The sequence below is a fragment of the Dicentrarchus labrax genome, unplaced genomic scaffold (assembly GCF_905237075.1).
Source record: "Dicentrarchus labrax unplaced genomic scaffold, dlabrax2021, whole genome shotgun sequence".
NCBI lineage: Eukaryota > Metazoa > Chordata > Actinopteri > Moronidae > Dicentrarchus > Dicentrarchus labrax.
In genome coordinates this window covers 25,028,013-25,048,941 of record NW_026136720.1, presented here as the reverse complement: position 1 = coordinate 25,048,941, position 20,929 = coordinate 25,028,013, and the positions used below count along the sequence as shown (strand labels likewise).

At 39.3% G+C, this 20,929-nt stretch overlaps 2 long non-coding RNA genes across 2 annotated transcripts; both read right to left on the bottom strand.

The window, feature by feature from the left end:
- Positions 1-1,741: 1,741 nt before the first annotated feature.
- LOC127353025 (uncharacterized) lies at positions 1,742-3,613 on the bottom strand. The gene is made up of 2 exons (XR_007881222.1): positions 3,352-3,613; positions 1,742-2,013 (listed from the first exon to the last, which is right to left on the bottom strand). It is a non-coding gene; the product is annotated as an uncharacterized LOC127353025 (long non-coding RNA).
- A 4,922-nt stretch (positions 3,614-8,535) lies between these two features.
- On the bottom strand, positions 8,536-16,948 carry LOC127353567 (uncharacterized). Its single transcript, XR_007881316.1, has 6 exons — positions 16,845-16,948; positions 11,872-11,977; positions 11,604-11,674; positions 9,549-11,522; positions 9,312-9,401; positions 8,536-9,239 (listed from the first exon to the last, which is right to left on the bottom strand). It is a non-coding gene; the product is annotated as an uncharacterized LOC127353567 (long non-coding RNA).
- Positions 16,949-20,929: the final 3,981 nt, after the last annotated feature.

Genomic DNA, 20,929 nt, shown 5'->3' with positions numbered 1-20,929 from the left:
TTACCAACTGTTAACTGTAATTGTATCCATGTATTTCAGTCTGATATTTTAACTTAACCCTTAGGGCGCCTGGTTTTATTTAGAAAAATACTAGATTTTCGACATCCAAATTTCAGAAGGCTCTGGCTTGAAAGTGGTTTGAGATAGAGACAAAGTGTAGATGAGACAAATATTGAGAATGACCTAAAGTTTATCTAGGGAGAAAATTTTCCCATCTAATTTGGTATTATGACGTCATATGGCGACGGCCACTATATAATTTTCATCGGAAATACCTGATATTTTGAAAGAGAGTTGGAACTTATTTCATCAGATTCACCCCCTTCATCTATTTGTTATGTTGTCCACATATCAAATGAATAGGGGAAAAGTAAATTGTAAGCCAACAGTCATAAACTAGAACTATTACTACTTTCACAAAACTCATGTAAACAGTAGGCGTTTTTATGATTTTTTACCCACTACACCCCCCATTGGAGTGATACTTTTCTTTCTTTTTATTCTCTTCATTATTATTATTATTATTATTATTATCGTCACTATTATTATAACATGATAATAATAATAACAGTAGGCGTCTTTTAGCTGCAGAGGTCTAATCTGATCTATCCAGATAAAAGTTTGTAGTATTTGTAGAGAGTGTGGAACCTCTCATTGCAAGGCACAGTACAGAGACAATATGAACAATATTGAGACCCCACCACATAGCCTAACAAATGGACAGGTACACATCCGCACGGGGTGGCTGCGCCACTGCCGCGCATGGACGCACCTGTGACTGGCGCGGTAGAAAGAGTGAACACCAACGCTGGTCCCAGCATTATTCTCACCACCCCACTACTTCTACCACATCCATTAGCTCCCTTACTGATACTACGAGTTTGTGTAGTACTCCCACCTATGTTGGGCAAAGGGTCATGTGTTTGTGCTTGTGTGTTCTCCTCGCTCTGCTCGGCAGCGCCGGTGCAAAGACGCACCGTTGCACTATCACGGGCTCACTAAACGACCGGCGCGCCATCTCCCAAAGGTAGATTTTCCCCTTCAGAATCAAGGGTCAGCGATTGGGAGACCCATCACTTCCTAATCATAAACTTTTTAGCTTGTCATTTTCCGTTTATTTGGTCTCAACAACTCCTAAATCCAGCAATACCGCTTCAGCATAAATAGCGCCGTGGCGCAATATTTCCGGTTTCTCGCCCAACAGTTTGGACGGGTCTTCCTCGAACATTTTGCATTGAAACATGATGTTTTTCTGAGCTAAGGTCTAAGTATGGGATGTCTGCCAACTAGTGAAGGGGAGTATGAATGAGATATAACACTCTATTAGGAGAAAACAGCTGTTTGATTCAGTACTGCGCTCCTGGTCGCAATTTTGCGACTTTGGCGCTAAGTAATAATACTTTTTAACCCTTTAAGTTCACCTTCAGATATGTGTAAAGCTGCAATTATGTTTGAACCCCATTAAAAATACTGTATAATGAATATTCTATCATTTATATTATATACTGTATTATGATGTCATTTATCTTCCAATGTAATAAAGTTTGAATGTGAGAGAGTAATGTGGTGTGTTGCTTACAGTCATTAATACAGGTTTAAGTTCCACATTTTCATGCTGATAGATGTTACACTAATCAGGTTTTCAAGTCTGTACATCCAGGAAATCTCTCATAAAACCTGAAATAACATGTTACTTATATAAAACCACACTTATTACTGAATTTAAAAATGACCAAAACTCTTCTTAAAAGTAAAACACTTTATTTATATTTCATTCATATTCCAGTTACACATGTTGTAAGTAACAAAGCTATAACTTTTATGTAAACTGTGCAGATCATGTCCTCCATCAAGGTTTATGGTTTCTAGTATACTGAAGTGTGAGCTGGTAATGGAGCTCTGCGGTCAGTGTTCATCTTGTTGAGTCTTCCTTTGGATACCCAGACTGTCCTGATGCTGCAGCTGTCTCTGTCCTCTGATGGGTCCAGGAACACCTGAGCTTCATCAGGTCACCTGTAAAACATGGAAGATTCAGTGTTACTTGTAAGGCAGCACATAATATACAGTACAATACAGTATAATATAATAAAAGTACAACAGCTCATTGTGGCTCACAGTAGTCCTAAGTTATAAAATAAAATAATAAGCAGTGTCTCTGGTGGAGTTCCTTGTTGCAGCTAACTGTGTAGTGATGTGTTGTTGAAACAGTCTGAGGTTACCAACACAATGTCTATCTAATGGCAGCAGATACACACACAGGACATTTACTGACTGTAACTGATGTTGTAACAAGTTCCCGGTTCAATAACAGACATTTAGCAGTGAGCCTCAGTGTTTATAATACAATAGGAGATTATATGAGTATGTTACACTGGACCTACACTTATATCGTCAGTAATAGCAGTACTTCAGTACTTCAGCTAAATATTTAACTTTTATTTGTCGCGGTTTGACTCCACAAAAAGCCTAGTGAGCAACCCCAGCTGCCGGGTGCTAATCAAAGTTACACAGTAATACTAAACTAATGAATCCCTGCAGTTTGACTATTTCTCTCTACAGTAGCTCTATTGTTAACTCTGGTGCACGTTGATCAAGTTAATTTACACACGTAACACACGCACACACACACACCTGAACGAAGCAGAGAAACAACAAAGCTAGCGTTAGCTGAGATAACGTTAGCACGTCAGTATAAAGTTACACAATAATCACCATCACTCACTCCCTGTATTTTGTTAGCTTCTAAGGAGGCTTGATCACAGTTTGACTATTTCTCTTTCACGGTAGCTCTAGCTTTACCTCCGGTACATTTACACACACACACACACACACACACACACACACACACACACACACACACACCCTGAGCGGAGCAGGACAATGGCTCCGGAATAACAAAAGCTAGCGCTAGCTCAGAGAGCTAACAGCTGATGAGCAGCTACAGTTTGTTTTCTGCTCTTTCTAACAGCCACACAAACATATTACTGACTGAGCACGTTTAACTACATACAGACCAACATAAAGCCAATTACCCCCCGGACACAAAACCCACAACAGTAACAGAGTTACAGAGCCCCCCTCTCCCCTCGAAGCTTGGTGATTCTCGGTATAAACTTATAATAAACTTCGTGTGAATCTCTATAAAAATATCAGCAGGGGAGAATATGGAGACATCTGCACCAGCTGGTTAATACATTAACTTCACCTTATAAGTTTCATGTTCATCTTTTAACATTTAACAAACAATAACTACGTTAGCATCACTGAGGCTCCTGCAGCTAACAACGGTTAGCATGTGCTAGCATTGCACGAACAATGAAAAACAAAGTATAAATTCTTAAAAATACTTACAGTGACTTCCTCTGCTGTCTCTCCACAGACAGTTGGTACAATCCCTCTTTCAGGAACAGTCTTTCAGTCAGTCCACTGTTGTACTGACCGAGGTTGTGAAAACAGTCCAACACGAAAGTTCACACACACATTCCCGTTTTTGTGACTCTAGCCGGACATTGCCGTAAAAAATTATTTACATACATTTACATATGTAAATTTGTGTTGGGCTGTGCAGCCAATGACTGAACAGCTTGTCTGCTGAGGCCTTTGCCCAGTCATTAGGCTGCTGGCTGGACTTGCTTGTTCTCCGCTAGCTTGCCTTTTATAGTAGCAATGGCGGAGCTCCGATAGTCAACAGGAAGTAAAGAGAGGTGGGTGGCAACAGGCAGGGCATGTGACGTCACAAACTACACACTTCTGAAGCTTTGTGATTGCTCTCCTATATTCTGACTGAGGCAGCCCACAAAAACATGACTGAGTCATTTTTTTCATACTTTGCCTGCTAATAGGCCCTCCAGAGTCCCAAATGTACATAATAAAATGATTAAAAAGTTGGTTTTGCATAATATGTCCCCTTTAAGGGCCGAGCTGGAAACAATCACTCAGAATCTTTTAATGGGTATTTTGAGGCCAGATTTATTTAAGATATCGATTATAGGATTATACACAGTCATACTTTTCAATGTGGACCAGTTCCGAGTTTATTTTCCCCTTAAACTGCTGATTGTTTCACCTTTGGCATTTTCCCATTAACTTAATATGGCTATTTATAGACCCTTTAACCCCCTTCCCAAGTCTGACAGGATCATCCTGGATGATCCAATTTATAATATACCGTAGTGCTAATACATTTCTGTGTACAGCTTAAGTTTTGCAAACATATCTTATAAAATGACCATCATAGGACCTTTTTATCAAAAAAAAGTCAGCATAGGCCTAACATGTTGTGCGGAGGGCGACATATAAAGTACTTCATAGGACACTGCAACTTTAATCTCTCCTCAAACCATCCAGAATGGTCCTATATTGTCCGGATGACATCGTCCTAAAACCTGTGTGTATAGTTTCACGTATAGATATATCTCTAAACATGAACCCGATGACAGCTGAAGCTAAAAAAAAAAATGACTGAATCTCAATGGTTACGTTCTTAAAATCAAAGGTGTACTTTGTCCTAATATTTTACAATATCACAAAATTTTTCTGTTCACCTTCCTTTTCTCCAGGCTTGGAGTCATGTGTTGTATTCAGCCTGAGAAACTCTTTCGTGTCCAGAAGCCTTTTTTCTTTTCTTTTTGTTTCAGTCTTGCTTTGGTTGTGTTGGTGAGGTCAGATCACTGTAGATAGTTGCTCTGACCTTTCTCAGGCCAGGGAACAGTCAATCATGCTACCGTATCAATGTATCCTAACCTCCAAATACTGATGGACAAATCAAGATGGGCTTATCGAGGCAAATGCACATAAGTAAACTGAGGGCAGTCAGACAATTTGTTATGTATTAGGAAAATAATTATTGGATTGGATTAAAAGCTACTAATTTTACAACTCCGTAGAGCAGTATGTACTGTATATTCCGTCAATACACAAGTACACTTTTCAGAAATGCTGATACATTTAGTTCTCTGTATAAAGATATTGGCAAACCTGAATGAAGTGTACCACTGCTGTAGATGAAACTAGTGGCCCTTTGCATGTAGCAATGACATAATCATTAGCAACATTCAAATAATGTTACATAAAAAAAATTACATATATTTTTAAAAAGCTAAAACAAATAATCTACCACAAATATGTAGTCCACTTTGATGTATACAAAATGTAAACATACTGTAGTACAGTATACGGTATACTGTATGATTTGGGTGAAAGAAATAACGGAAGTTGATTCATTAAAGTAATCCACTTAAGCAAGTGAAATAATGCGATGTGATTGCAAATAAATAAAAGATAAATTGCAAGTATAATCATGCTGCATTTATGGTTATTTTCCTCATGTTCTTTAGCTATTACCTTTCATCGACTAACACTATCACATTGTGTTTTCAAATAAGATGATGCATCAAATAATATGTCACTTATATTAGCAAACAATATAAAGTACAAAAAAACTAAAAACTATGAATTAATTCATTGAAGAAAATCCTTCGGTTGCCAGGAATGGGCCCACTCCTTACCACTGAAAACAGAAGGGATTTTTGTCTGTTACTGGTACTTGTCGAGTCTTTTCAATGAACTTAAACCTTTAAAACATGAGTCAAGCACACATCAACACAACACAATTAAAACAAAGTCTTAAACACACTCTGAAGTAAATCAATTATGCATAAACATATGGGTCACTTCAACTGAAGCAACAGTGAAAAAAATTAGACTACTGGTGGTAGGATATGTTTGTTCTCCAACATGGGACAAGAAGAAGCAGGAAAAATGACTTAAAGCAGAAATAAGTGATATATTTTGTTAATATAAGTGTTAAATAATTCTGTAGTCCTACAGTCATCAGTGATTTAGAGTGTTTGGTCATTGACGTGGGTCTCCCAGTCCCTCTGCTCTGCAGTAAATGGAGAAGTGTAGGAGTTACACTACTATTTAATTAGAAAAGTAATTTATCACTGATGATTAATAATACACTCGTAAATGGGGCACCACCTCCGTTGTTTAGCTACTGGAGTAATCCGGAGGAAATTATTCCACAGATCTAATCAAATCAATTTCAAATCAATTTATTAAATTTCAAAATCTATATTCAATCTCACATTTCTGAAGTAGTGATTACTTTTACACGATTCATCGATTTCCCCGCATCAAATCAAAACTGCACCGACAAGGACATACGGTTATATATGTTTATTAACTAAATTAATGAAGAGTAAATAGCATGAAATGATAATGTCAACAAATAACAAGTAACAGAATATGTGGACAGTAAATGAATTATTAATATTGGGTGATTCAGGAGCGATGGTGGATTTTGCGATACGGCAGTAGCTTTAAAATATTACGGGAGTAACTTTTAAAACTACGAGGCCCTAATGGAAAACTCTTAAGCTTAAACTATGGGAATCAAAGCTCACAGACAGACACCTACTCTTGGGAAGTGTGTGGGACCCCGGCAATGTATGTGGGTTTCAGCCTACTTTTGTAGAGATGGAGGGACTTCAGGATCTTTCTCCTCTGGCTGGTACTGCTCGGCTGCTGTTCAGAATCACAGGTCGAAGAATGTGTCGTCACCGATACCAATTAGCTCTTCAGTCCAAGGCCCAGTGCAGCTTGGACGCTTTGAGTGTGTTGGAGGCAGATAGTCTGAAGAATAATGTCTTTGTCCGGCTAAAACGTTTATACGTCTCCTTGAGCGGTGAACCACTGTGATGTCCTTCTGGCTTATGATAAATGTCTTAAGAAAAGTTCCTCAGAGTGGTTGGTCTTCGGCTTTGTTTATGAACTAATCGGACTTCTTGTCTAAAATAACTGTAGGACGAAACGCTGGCCTGGCGAATCCTCTGTAGTCAGTGGATCCAAGAATTAAACTAAATTCACTTTCTGTGAATAAGGCGACAATACTTGACAATATATATAAACAAAAAAAAAACGTATAAAAAGAATTAACTTTGTTCGTGTCTTGAGCCTTCAAAATAAAAGTACTAAAAAGTACTTCAGCACTGCAAACTATTACGTGAGGAAAATTCAACATGTGTCTCAAACGAAGTAAAGTACGGAAATTAAAAGTAGAACGAGAGTAAATAACGAATGTTTAAGAAGAGAGTTTTGGAAGTGTAAAAAGTAAGGGAGGGAAGAAGACCGGAGTCTATATCATATATATGTTTTAGTCTGGAGGTGTATCCGGAAAGGCTAATCGCGTCACTTCCTTTAGCGATATTTTGATATTCGTAACCTTATTAACTTACTTCTGTTGTGTTTTAAAGTTTCAAAATCATAATTCACCATTCACAGAACCCCCCCATGACTTAATACATAGTTTACATGTTTTAACCCAACATAACCAAAATTACTTGATGTAAAAATAAAAGCAGAACTAGTTAAAATGTCACAAACATGCATATGAAGCAACACTAATGGATTGTACATATTTCATATAGTGCTAGCTTAATCCTTGTTATAACAATTAGGTGTCAGGCATTTACTATTTGGAATACTACACAATTATAAAACAAAGTCGGTTTTGAAAATACCTTACGCTATACCAGAATCTTACCAAAAGGTGGCACTGTGGCTCCATCAAACATTCAGACATTTTACACAATTTTGTGACTTAGTCCAATCTGAAGAAAGAAACATCAGACAAACATTACATTTGCGACCTTCTCATGCTGGATGGCAATCTATTAATTTTGATGAAGATGAAATTTTACCATAATACAGAACTAAATCTATATCCGTGCAACTGTTGTTACTGCTTCCTAGATTGGAATGTCAGCCTCACAAAAGGTGCACTTCTTTCGGATCTACCCCCCTGGCATGATAAATGACTGAGACAGACAAGCAGACAGGCAAACAGACGAACAGACTGACCCAGACAGACAGGCAGATAGACAGACTGACAGGCAGACAGATGGATTGTGGTCTAAGCGTGAAGAAGATGCTGAGGCCCAGTGGTTGAGAACCCTCAGTTACTAAATCAAACTTAATAGTCGAATTCGAAAAATATATTCTCATTGGGTTGTTCATTAAAGTTTTTTTGATGCTTTGCTAATTTGAAAAAGCTAACTATGTGAATGCATTACGAAACAGATTAAAATAGGCATAGAGAAAATAGTTTAAACATTTGTCCCATCACTGATAACTAAATTACACCTATTTTCTAGCATCTGAACATTGATAGTTTAGGAAAAAAATCATTTTAATACAAGGTACAGTTCTTCATGGTATGTACATGGTATTTTATCTAATTAAGTCAGTTGATATAATTGGCTAACTGAGTTGTAGGATTACAGTGTCCTGCAGAAAGATGAGAATGGTCACCATATTGCCTTTGGGTGGTGTGGATAATTTCTTTTGACCACGCTTCAGTTATGCTGTCATGCTTAAGTAACTTGGTGTTTAGTGACTTCTGTGTATGTGTAGCAGCATTTAACAGATTGTTTATTATTTTCTTTTTTTCTGCTGGGCTCTTTTTCCTTCTTTTGTTTTCTGCTGGGTTCTTTGCCCTTACCATCTGCATTTTCACTTTGTGCTGAAAAGAAGAAAGAAAAGATTTAAAAAAAAAAAAACAATTGTCACTGTAAGCATTTATTTGTTGTAGGTAGGTTTCTCAAATACTGTGAAGTAGAAGATGTTCCTTTTTGGGGTCAAGCAACTAATGGACCCTTTAAACCATGAATTTAGTTTTTGTAAGGTGAAATCCAGATTTGCAGCCTGGACTTCATGGTCATAGTTCATGGTGACACATATGGATGCGTGCTATGTCCAGTGCTACTACAGCTTATACCAAAAGACATGGAGCTGACTTATGCGCTTAAATAAGATTCCAGTAGTGAGTGGAAAGTTGACCAGCTCATCCAGTTTCTGCAAAACGAGGTTGAGAGCAAAGAGAGCACTCCAGCTGAGCAAACCAGGTAACTAACAAAGAGACATTCCATCAAATAATAAATTCTGTAGTAGATCAGCCCACCACTCTGGTCCCCTCCCTTTGAAGTGACATGGATAGATATGAAGGGCCCATGTATGTCAAATCCAGTGGTCAGCCTACCAAAGCCTTCAACGCACCTTTCACACTGACACTCTGGCAATGTATTCTGAGTTAGTGTCAGATCAAACAACTGAACATTTTCTCTTAGCCTTAGAGAAATTTGTAGTTACACTGTTAAAAGTCTAACCATCTGGTGACAATAAATACATGCCTGGAGCTTCCTCAACAGGTTTCGTCATTCTTTTCATCTCTGCAGAATCTGTAATAAAGTTTAACATTAGTCATGTGATTTCATAAATAAAACAAATTCAAGAAAAATCACACTACTTACCAGTCTGTGGATATGAGAGATTTCCTTCATCGACCTCTCTCTCAGCATCGACCTCACTCTCTGCACTTGAATCGGTCAACTGTAGGTTATCTAAGAAAATAAATTATATTACCTTGATGAATAATGAGATTCAAGTGCTATAGATTGCCTACATTCAATGTGTGTTCCATTTTGCTAAAAACACATTTGCTAGAAACAGTTCTAATTTTTAAATTAAACTACTTCAAATGGCATTACCTTCGATTTCATCTCCTCAAGTGTTTTGCCTTGAAGGCTTCTGAGGGACCCTTTCTCCATGGCAAGCAGTAGTTTGGAGATTTTGGCCAGCTGGGTAGTAGCCTCTGGAAGTCGCTAATACTCCCGATGAACGCGAATATCGTGGCCAAGGAAGTCAGCAACCTGGTCTAACTCATGATTCTTGAGGTTCGAGATCTGTGACAAAGTTGTGACATGTTTGCGTAATTGCGTCGACCTGAGGAGCTCAGGGTTTTCAGCCCCACATTCACTCGCATAGAGCCTCAAACAGTCCTGTCCTCTGGAGGGAGTCGGACAATGAGGTCTGGCAAACAGGAACAGGTTTTCTGCCAGAACACCAGTCTTTTCTTTTCTCTATTAGGTGTGTTATGGCCTTCACCATGTCTGGTGAAAGTAACACTGCAACTTTCCGGCCTTCTTTTACCCCTTAATTTAACACGACTTAAGTGTTGACAAAGGTGAAGTTCAAATTGTGTCAGTCCAAAAGCGACATCCTTGTGCAGGGCACTTGTGTCTCTCCAGAAAGCCATTCAGCGTCATCTTTGAAATATCTCCCCCCTCTTCTCCCGTTAAAAAGTATTACATTTGCCATGGTGGCTTTAAAAAGTTCACTATATGATTTTGGTGAACTGTGGTCTTTCAAGTCCTTCAATGCTTGTTCTGTAGTCTTCTCCAGATGTTGATGAAGACGCTGAACATCTTCCGTAAAAGGAAGAGTGGAAGGCTTGTTAAAGTGGCGCTCATTCAGCGTAGTTAAAGCGGTGTGGGAGATGAGATCAGTCCACTTTGTAGCATAGAGGGTTTTGAAACTCTGGGTTGACTTTATCAGGTTACTGTCTTGTGCCATCAGTGCTCTGCAATGTAAAATGTCACTGACTTTCTCCAGTGAGTGACCCAACTTTAATGCAAGGCTTGGAGTACGGTAGCAGTGCTTTTCGTCATTGTAACCAGACACTTTCTTGACAGCTTTGATCACCACATCAAAATTTGCAGGTCTCACAGCATCGTCAAGAGTATGTATTGAGAATTCCTTGCGAAGCGTAAGCAGAAGTCTTCCACTTTCTCTGAGTGTCTGGCGAAAATAGTCATATTTGGTGGGATCCTGTCCAAAAATGACAGGGCCAGCTGAAGAATAGAGAAGTCACTTCACACAGTAGCAGTTATCTCATCATCTTTCATGACAGCTAACATCTTCCAAACACCTGGGGATATTTGCTGACTCATTTATAGAGGCCAAAGACATGACCTTTTTTCTTCCAATCTCTGAATTGGCTTCTACTGGTTCTGAAGAACATTTTCTAACATGTTGCCACAGATCTCTTCAGAGATATAATGCCTGGCAGTACATGCAGTGAATATAGTCTTTTGCATTGTATTTTGTCTTTGCTGTGCGTCTTAGTTTTAGCGATCCAACTCCTCTGCGTTATGGATGTGGTTTCCCTTGTTGTGTAGCTTTATAAGCATTTTCTCGCGCTGTTTGGACTTCTTGGGGAGACTTAAAACTTGAGCAACATCTGCATGTGTTTTCTCGTGACGTTTTAGGTGACGTGTAAACTTTGCAATTTTCCACAAATGTATTTTTGAGAGAGGATGATGTGTTTGAGACCTGTTCAGCCCCAGCATCAGCGCTATCATCAACAATTATGCCTTCAGCATCAGCATTTCCTACTTTGGCAGTAACTCCTGATACTTTAAGCTGACTTGCGCTGATTGCATCTTCAGATAATGATTCTGCAGCTTCAGAAACTGACTCTCTTCCTCTACAAAACTTTCTTGGTGGTGTCTTTTCTTTTTTGAAGCAGGCTTGCTGGTGGACACCTCAAAACTCTAATTCTAAATGTCTGCGACTGATTTTTAAAGGCTGTGCAATGCCGTCCCATGAGCTGTTTGAATCAGCTGTGGAATCAGGCACATTTCTGATGATGCCACCTCACTTGAACTTTGTTCTTCACAGACCTGATAATGATTAAAAAATACATTTATATTTTGTGTACTTGGAAAGCATTTCACTGAGAATAATTCTACTAAAACACTTACCACTGGCAGAGGTTCAGTGATGTTCACCTTGTGCTTAACATAACACTTTTTGTGCCAGGACTCGTAGCAAACTAGACAGAAAATTAAGAATTAAAAAAGGAAGATAGTTAATAATATCATAGTAAGTACTTAAAAAGTAAGTGCAGCTGCAAATGGCTCATCTTGAACATATAGCAGAGTTACACATGGAACCGTTTTTAAAAAGTGTTCCTGGGGCATCATGTTCAAAAGATATGGATGGACCCCCCTTCCCTTCTCAAAAAATTACCTTTACACATCACACCAGACCATTTCAGAGGTGAAAGGGGTCCTCCACATGTGACACATTTTTCTAAACTTGACATTTCTTCAGGGACGAGATCATGATCACAGTCCTGTTGACCAAAAAACAGTGTAATCAAAAGATAAGAATTTGATCCTAACTTATCCCTGTTATGAATGAAATTGTTTAGAAGTTAACTTAAAACTTTAAAATCTAGATTTATAACTTTTTGCAATGTATATTTCATTCCTGTGTAATCCTCACCATGTAAGGAGGTCTGTTAGTTTTGTACATTAGAAACAAACTCTCATTGAGTGTTCGTCCCTTCATTTTAGACTTCCAAAGAGATGCTGCGTCAGGCTGCTGACGTGGACGAATGCAGTTCCTTTGCAGTCATCATACCAGAGGTAATTTTGCTCTCCAATGATGTAGAAGTATGAACTCATGAGAATGATTTTAAGTAGTATTGAAACACAGGTCCTGTGTAATCCTCACCATGTAAGCTACAGACATTAGGAGGTCTGTATACTTTGTATTTAGAAACAAACTGAGTGTTGGTCTCTTCATTTTAGACTTCCAAGGAGATGCAGCAGCATCTTTAGGAACCTCCAGGTAAGTTTTTTTCATCCTAGGATTAGAATTGTTCCATATAAATGAAGAGATTAGTCTTTCTAGCTGTTTAAATGTTTTCATGGGGATCATCTGAAACACAGAAATCTAGGTAGGACTGTCATTTTAACTATATTAATGCGACCAGCTAATGAGGTCGGTAATGTTGACCAGATCTTGTTTTGTTTGTTATAATAATGACTTAAACTTGTGTTTCTCCAAATTCTCCATCTCATGGGTAACTTTAATTCCTAGATATGTAAACATATCACGTTCTATATTGAACGGACATTGTGAATAATCTCTGTTTGTGCGGTCAATTGGAAAAAGCAGGCTCTTTTGAGTAGTTCAATTTGTAGCCTGAGAGGTGTCTGAAGTTTTCTAGCATCAATAAAAGTTTTGGTATTGATACTGTCGGGTTGGATATATACAAAAGCAGGTCATCCGCATATAGCGCCACTTTGTGGACCACCGGAGATAATGGTAATACCCTATCCTGCTCTAAGGGCTATAGCGAGGGGTTCGACCGCTGGATCGAACAGATATGGGGAGAGGCCGCAGCCCTGTCTACAAGACCTGTAAAGGGGGAAATAGTCAGAAATATTGCTATTGGTCCGCACAGCTGCAGTGGGTGCATCATATATTATTTTGATCCAGGTCAAGAATGATGATCCAAACCCAAATTTGCATTGATTTAATTGCCTGCATTACTTCGCCCGCTGTAATCTCTCCATCTATCTGTAAACTGTCCTCTGGGGTTATCGTTGGGATGGTCAGCCCCTCTAAGAATGTAGTAATATCTGACGGGTCGTCTGGTGGCTCCGACCTATAGAGGGTCATATAGAATTGTTTAAATTCATAATTTATTGTATTAGGGTTAGTGGTTTTCTCCCCCAGCTCTGTTCGGATTTCAGGAATAGTACTTACAGCTGCGGACTGTCGAATTTGGTGGGCGAAAAGCTTACCAGCCTTCTCCCCGTTTTAATGAAATTTTTGTTTTGATTTAAAAAATAAACTCTTCAGTCTGTTTAATAGAGAGGTTATCGAATTCAGTTTTTAACAGTAATTTTTCTCTGTAGAGCTTGGGCGTTGGAGCGTCAGCATATTTACAGTCCACCTCCGCTATGCTGCAAGATAGGTCGCTCAAGCGTTGTTTGCGTTTCCTTCTCTCATGGGCGGTATAAGATATTTTCTGGCCCCTGAGATAGGCCTTGAGAGCCTCCCACACAGTGGTTAGTGGCATATCAGGTGTGTGATTGAATTCCAGAAAACTATTTGAAAACTCAATTTGTTGGGAGATAGAGTCCCTAGATAACAATAGAGGGTCAAACCGCCACGTGTGGTCTGATGCACTCTGGTAAACATATATCCAGCTGTACCAGGCCATGGTCAGAAATGACAATGCTATTATACTGGCTATCCTTGACCATCGGGAGAGTTCTGCTATCTACAAGGAAGAAGTCGATCCTAGAAAAAGAGTGGTGAACTGTGGACAGGGTTTCCCGCAGCACTTTGCAGCTAAGGCGCCCGCCTTAGCAACACAGGCCTGCCGTCTTAACTACGTCATCCAAAAAAACCAAAAAACAAAAGTAGGCCGAGTGATATGAGCAATATCAGCGATATCCGCCGTGTTACTCTATCGTGTTTTCTCCCTTTCATTCCAAACCGTGACCTATGCCAGTCTCCCTTCTCCGCAGAACGCATTAAAAAAAATAATGAAAAACGTGCCAGTGTAGAAAACATGACATCACTTAGTTTTCATATGCGCAAACACCCTACTTCGCTCGCTGGATTATGGATCCCCTTTATGTTCCAACTCAAAAAACTAATATAGCCTGACTTTTGTGTATCAGACATTGCGCTTTTTGGATAAATAAGAAAAATAAGAAAGCAAGAAAACGTCCCTGTCTAACTATAAAACTAAAACTGAGCCTTAAATCCCTATGCTGATCTACTGAACCTGTCGAGATCACACACATCTCTTCTAGCATTGTGCTGCAGATAACCATCTAACCTATCCTCCTAACAGGCCCTAACCGGGAACCATGATATGTACAAATTGGATTGAACTTAGAATAACAATGATATACATGTAGCCAACAACAGAAACCAAGGTACCTCTGTATGACCAGCTCCTCTCCTTTAAATCATTCTCCAGGTACTTCATGTTAACAGACATCCCTCTGCTATATCTGTATGTCTAATAGAAATTAAAAGTCTCAAAATGTTATAAATACCCACTCAGATGTACTTAAGAAAAGAAAAAGCCACTCTATATAGCAGGCGTTGAGTTTCAAATATTCATAGTGGATTCAAGTGGCAAGATTCCCTGAGGGTCTCAAGTTTTAAATTTAGCAAAATATAAATAGCTATAAAATAAAAACAACTTAGAAGGATTATGTTATATTCATGAAGCGCCAATCCTAGTACCAACAGCTATTATGGTGTTTACATTTTTTTTACATTACACATTATAAGGGCACCATATTCAAATGGTATGCATATGTATACACACAACCACATAGGCTGCATGCGTACACAAAAAAAGGAATAAAATAGGAGAGAGAGGAATAGAGTCTATGTCTTGTGGCTTAAACACCAGGCATTAAGCATCCATAAAATATAAAGTGTCAATATTACCTGAGAGCCTCATTGTTATGGGCATTGTAAAAAAGGAAAGTGAATAAGCAAATAGGTGAAAAATAAAGCCTGGTGTTCAGTTCTTTCACATTGGACTCACCAGTTCGTTATCAACAACTAGTCTCCATTGTCCAGTTGGTTAAATCAACTTACAGTGTCCTTGGGCTTCTGGAAATATGCTCACTCTTGCCGTGCAGGGTCAGTGGTGCCAAGCAGGCCGCTGTACGGAAGACCTTATCCCGTTCCCGTAGGTAGCGGAATCTGATCACGATGACTCTGAGAGGGCCTCCCTCATTAGTATGTCGGGTGCCGCGATATGCTGCATCCAGGGTTGGGATGAAGTTAAGGCCCAACAGCTCCTGCTGTAGTTTAGCAATACTCGCAGTGGGCCGCTGTCCCTCACATGATTAAAAACCTTCTTTTATTCCGACCAGATGTGCACTAAGTCGGCGCTGCCCCCCACTCGATTTCTTCCACTTTCTGGTGGAGTGAGGTGACTTCCGTTTTTAACATGGCGACCTCGTTTACAATAGTAGCGAGCGAACAGGACCGAGTCTATCTTTGTGTTCAAGTCAGCTGTACTTGAGTCTAACGGTGCCAAAATCCTGCTTTCACTGCTTGCAATTGTGGCCATGACAGCAGATAGGTCTGTAGTCTCCTCGTCTGAACGTAACCCAGGTCCCATGTAGTTAAAAAATAAAGCTAGAGTGGTTAATACAATGAGACTGGGCCTGGGCTCGTTGTAGGAAAAATACAACTTTTTATTATGTTACTTTAAGAATGTGTACCCTTAATAATGTTTGCTATTTTAATAATGACCACCACAACTGTTCTTTAAATGCAATAATCCCTTCACAGGTATTTATTCACAAAATAAAATATGTTGAATGTATTTTTAGTACAAAATAAAATAATGAAATTGCACAGAATTACCCAAATGTACATAAAGAGATTTTCAAAATAAAGTTCAGTTTGTTTTTGGTGTCACACCTTTTCTTTAACTTAAAAAGAAAAACCCTTTTTGTTAGATACTCTTTAGTTAAATACCTTCAGTACCTTTTTAATACTTTTGTTACAAGCAAAACACTACCTCTCAAAAGAAAACCTTTTGTTTTATATCATTTAAAATAAATAATATTTAATCCTTCTCAGAATCTTTAAATTACCTTCAAAACAGTATTCTTTAATTTACACCAACTCAAAACTCAGTATGTTACCTGTGGGCCCACACACATTCATATGAAACACACTTTAAATGAGATTTTAACCCGTTGCAGGCCTGTTTATTGAAGCTTGTGTGTGTGCCTGGGGCCTGAAAACTATAATGGCCGCTTCACTCAGAGCTGAGCACAAAATAAAAGCACGTGCATATGTATGTTAGTACTCAGCAGGACAGAACACGGCCGAACACAGCCGAACACAGCCGAACACGGCCGAACACAGCCGAACAGCAGGGCCATCGGTTGGAAACCTGTCTCTCTCTCCAACGTCCGTCTCCTTAAAGCATATTATCCGAATTGAGCCACAATATCAAACACTATCTCATGTCGAATTAACATTAGCTTGCTTTAGCTTCAGAAATATCACAATGCTACAGCTACGATATACAGGCACATTAGCACCGAATGCTACCGCTAGTTAGCACGTCGCTAACCGCGTTACACATCCAGTTTCTTTAAACTATAACAGTTAGATATAGCACAAAATACAGGCATACACATCATATTCACCTCTTGCAGGTCACACAGAAGTTTATATCAGGACCACGAGTAGTCGACCTCCACGATAAAACTTAAATGCTCCCCACACCACGATGCCTCCTCTCTTAGCTCTCTGGTCGATAGCGCCTGTTTTTCTCCTCATGCTGCTCACTACTCCCCACACTAACCTGCGCCACTAATCCCGCTCCTTACACAGAGACTTTACTGTGATTGGCTCGTGAATTTTAACACAACCAAAGGCAAAACAGGAATGAAATGATTGACATGTGATAGGTAACAGGTTAGATTACACATGTAAACACGGCTTCTTCCTCTCTTCTTTTCTCTCGGATCACAGATATTTTAACAGACTTAATGAACTTAAAGAACTTTTTATGAATTTGTCTCTTAACTGTAAATAGTCTTATTTATTAAACTTTACATATTATATTTATGCTTTTAACCGGCACACATTTTAACAATTTTTAAATATTATGAACTCTATTTATGAACTTTTTTTAATACAGCATGTTATTATACGGTTAAAAAAATTTTATGCTCTGTAATTTATATGATTTTTATACAGGGCTACATGAAGATTCCTCATTTGCGGAAGTGGTTTCAGCTGGGTTCGAGGCTTTAGCAGCGGCCTCTTTCTTGTGGCGATTTACTCGAGGCATTTTGTCGTTTAGTCGTATAATATGTAAAGATGAAGCTTTCAGTATGATACACTGGTGTTATTCAGTTATCAGAGGCAACCATGGTCTGCCTGAAGTTGTTTTATAAAAGTATTTTTTTTTTAAGAGTTCGCTCCGGTCAGGAGTTCTGCACAAACACGTCCTCACGTCACTGTTCGCTAGCGCCCCCCAGATGTAGGTGCTTTTAATCCCCACCGATGACTCACCTCTGTCCTGTGCACCAGCATCCATTTGCCGTCTTCTCCCTGTTTGTGAAACTCCAGGTAGGGGTCTGACTTCCCAAAGAAGTCCTGCACAGAATGGAGACAGTTTGTTGTGAAGTCTTTTTGAAGGGGCTAGAATCCTGTTTTATCCTAATTTCTCCTCTCCTTAGCCAAACAGCAACACACAATACTACAAATGTTTATAGTAAATCAAATTGCAAGTCTTTATTTTGTTTAATTAACATTTGTATTAAAAGAGTTCCAGCAATTACTGCGCTTTGTGTGTACCCTGGTAGTTTAACCAGAGGGTGCGCAGCAGGCACACATCAGCATTAGTTCAAATCACAATTCAAGCCGTGCTGTTCCTGACCCACTGTCATTCTTCTCTTCAGCAGCAGCTACTCCATAGGTCCATGATTGAAAATGAACTCTTATAAATAAATACATATATTGCACGATTTTCATTTCCCACTATCTGTGCGCCTGACAGCCCATTAGTTAGCAGACAAAGGTGAAGGATGTGAAAACATCTACAGTAAATGTTGTCTGTGTGGGCTTTGCTTGTGCCTCCTAAAGCAGTATGCACTCTGAGTGTGTGTGCGTGCTTGCATTTGCATCCAGAGAGTGTGTGTGTGTGTGTGTGTGTGTGTGTGTGTGTGTGTGCCTACCTTCTTACCCAGTGTACGCCCACTCAGGCTCAAAGTGATGATTCTGTTGTCAGACAGCTCCTGAGCTGTTATCTAAAATAATATTACAGCACGACATTAGCTGCAACAAAAATACAGGTATTAACATTCAACATCAGCAGGAGGAGCAGCAACAATAGCAGTCATCACAGCAACAGCAGCCGCCTCTGTAAGATCTCCGTCATCACTGTCATCATCATCATCAACAACAGCCACAACAGCAAACATGCCATTATAGTAAACAACAGCGACTGCGTCCACTTGGACAGCTACAGCAACCTCTGATGATACGGTACAGTGTGTGTGTGTGTGTGTGTGTGTGTGTGTATGTGTGTGTGTGTGTGTGTGTGTGTGTGTGTGTGTGTGTGTGTCAACATGAGAGGCAGGAAGAAAGAGAGGTTGTATACAGAGAGAGAGAGAGAGAGAGAACCTTTTAAAGACAGTGTCTTACCGTAATGGATCCTTTGCCTGCTGGCTTCCCATTGGCTAAGATCAACGGTCTGTGAAGTTTCTTATTGGACACAATCTAGCGGACAATTTAAGAGAGACACACAGGAATCACTTCAGAACGACAAAACACAAAAGAAAGATAGGTTTGAACCCATCATTCTAGTTTAATTTAGTAGTTATCCAGTTCCCACGCTAACTTCTTCTCTTCCACTGTTGACCTTCCACGTTAAACGAGCAACAATGAAGTGCTTCGACTCTGTTGCGTCTTTTAACTTTCTGACTACACCAGAGGTGGGAATGTGTCATGTTGTGCAGCTTGACATCTGTTGCTTCTGATCACCTTACGCCTACATTTTACCAAATAGCTGAATAATGTAACATACAGCATGAAGGACTGACAGAGCTGGAAGAAAATGTTATTCTACAGCAGTCTGACAAACATTGACTGCTACTTACATAGTGGTGCTAATTAGATCAGTTCTCCCACACAGCTCTGCCATCAGCTAGACATCTTACTGTTACAATAGTCATGACTGGTCAGAATGTGTTGGTATTTGTTGTTTTACAACAATATGATATTATCACAGAACTGAGTGTGCTAATTCATCCAGAACACAGTCACATTGGAGACTCAGTACAGAAATTAATACAGAACCAACTTTGGACTGAAGAGGAGAAATCATTCCTTACTAGTGATGCGCGGGCCGACCCGTCGGGTTGGGTCAGGTCCAGAAATGTTCACTTTATTGGTGGGGCGGGTCATTAAGGATTAAATATGTCCAATACAGCCTACTTTTTAACAACACTGTTAACTAAGCGCCTATATATATATATATTTATTTTTATTAAGATTTGAAGTTGTTTTTGCCAGTTTCCAGTGCCACTCGAAGGGCTGTTTTCAAGCACATTTGTCAGACCAAATAAAAGCCTTATTCAATGACATATCTAACGTGTATTTAATAGCAGCGGGGCGGGATGGGGCGCGTTGTGAAAATAGATGCGGTTGTACGGGCGGGATGGAGCGGGTCAAATTATTAAAAAGTGGTAGTCCACCTGAAACTTCACTCCAAACACCGGGTTCTAGTTGTTCACAGCTGTTTCAGTGCGCCCTAGCTAAATGAGAAGAAACAAGGAGAGATTAAGAGTCTTAAAACACATTTGATTCAAGTGGACTGTGGCTGTGCCTGTAGATGCAGTGGAACAGTGAGGGTTTACTGAAAAGGCACAAAAGATGACAGTTTTAACTTTTAACATCAAACTGCACAGAAGAGAATTGGGCATTTAACTAATTCTAGAAAGTCTTATTCTGGTTGTGATTCTTACTGTTTTTTTTCCTTGTGCATTGTATTTTTATTATTTCCCTACTCCTACTGTTTTTTTATACTGTTTTTTATACTGTTCTTTTCTCTATCCACTTTGCTGCTGAAACATTGAAATTTCCCCATTGTGGGACAAATAAAGGAATATCTAATCGAATCGAATCTACTCACATTCAAGATATTGTTTACATGAGACAGAGTAACCTAGTTATATCATCCCATTATTCTAACATTCAAATTAACATAACAACCTTAAACAATGTGCACATTATGCAGGTTTCTGATTGCGTCAGTGCAGGCTTGTCTCTCAACTCCTCCACATCCAGCTTTCTCTGTCATTTCTGTACCAACTCAATTGAGCATGAGCCCAGTCTAGTCTCTGGCTGCATGGATTGCATTTATCACTCTGCTGGATTTGGTTTGTCCATCTTATCACCAGTAATTAAATACAAGAGCCATAACTGTTTATTGTAAACTGCAAAATATGAAACAATGGAGCAATGCAATGCAAAAGTTAGTCAGAAACACCATCCAGTGTAGCATCACAACTGTTTAAAAAAAGCCATCACAAGAGCCATGTCGCTATAAATGTGTGGGCCTTTGGCATCTTTCTTCCAGAACTAATTGCCAACTTTGCCTGTCTACCACTGGTGCTGGGCAGGTAATGTTCACTGGGTTTCAGAGCTTTTTAGCTCAGTCAGGGTTTGGTGAGAGTACACTATTGAGAGACTGACCCAAATGGTAAATGTACCGTAAAAT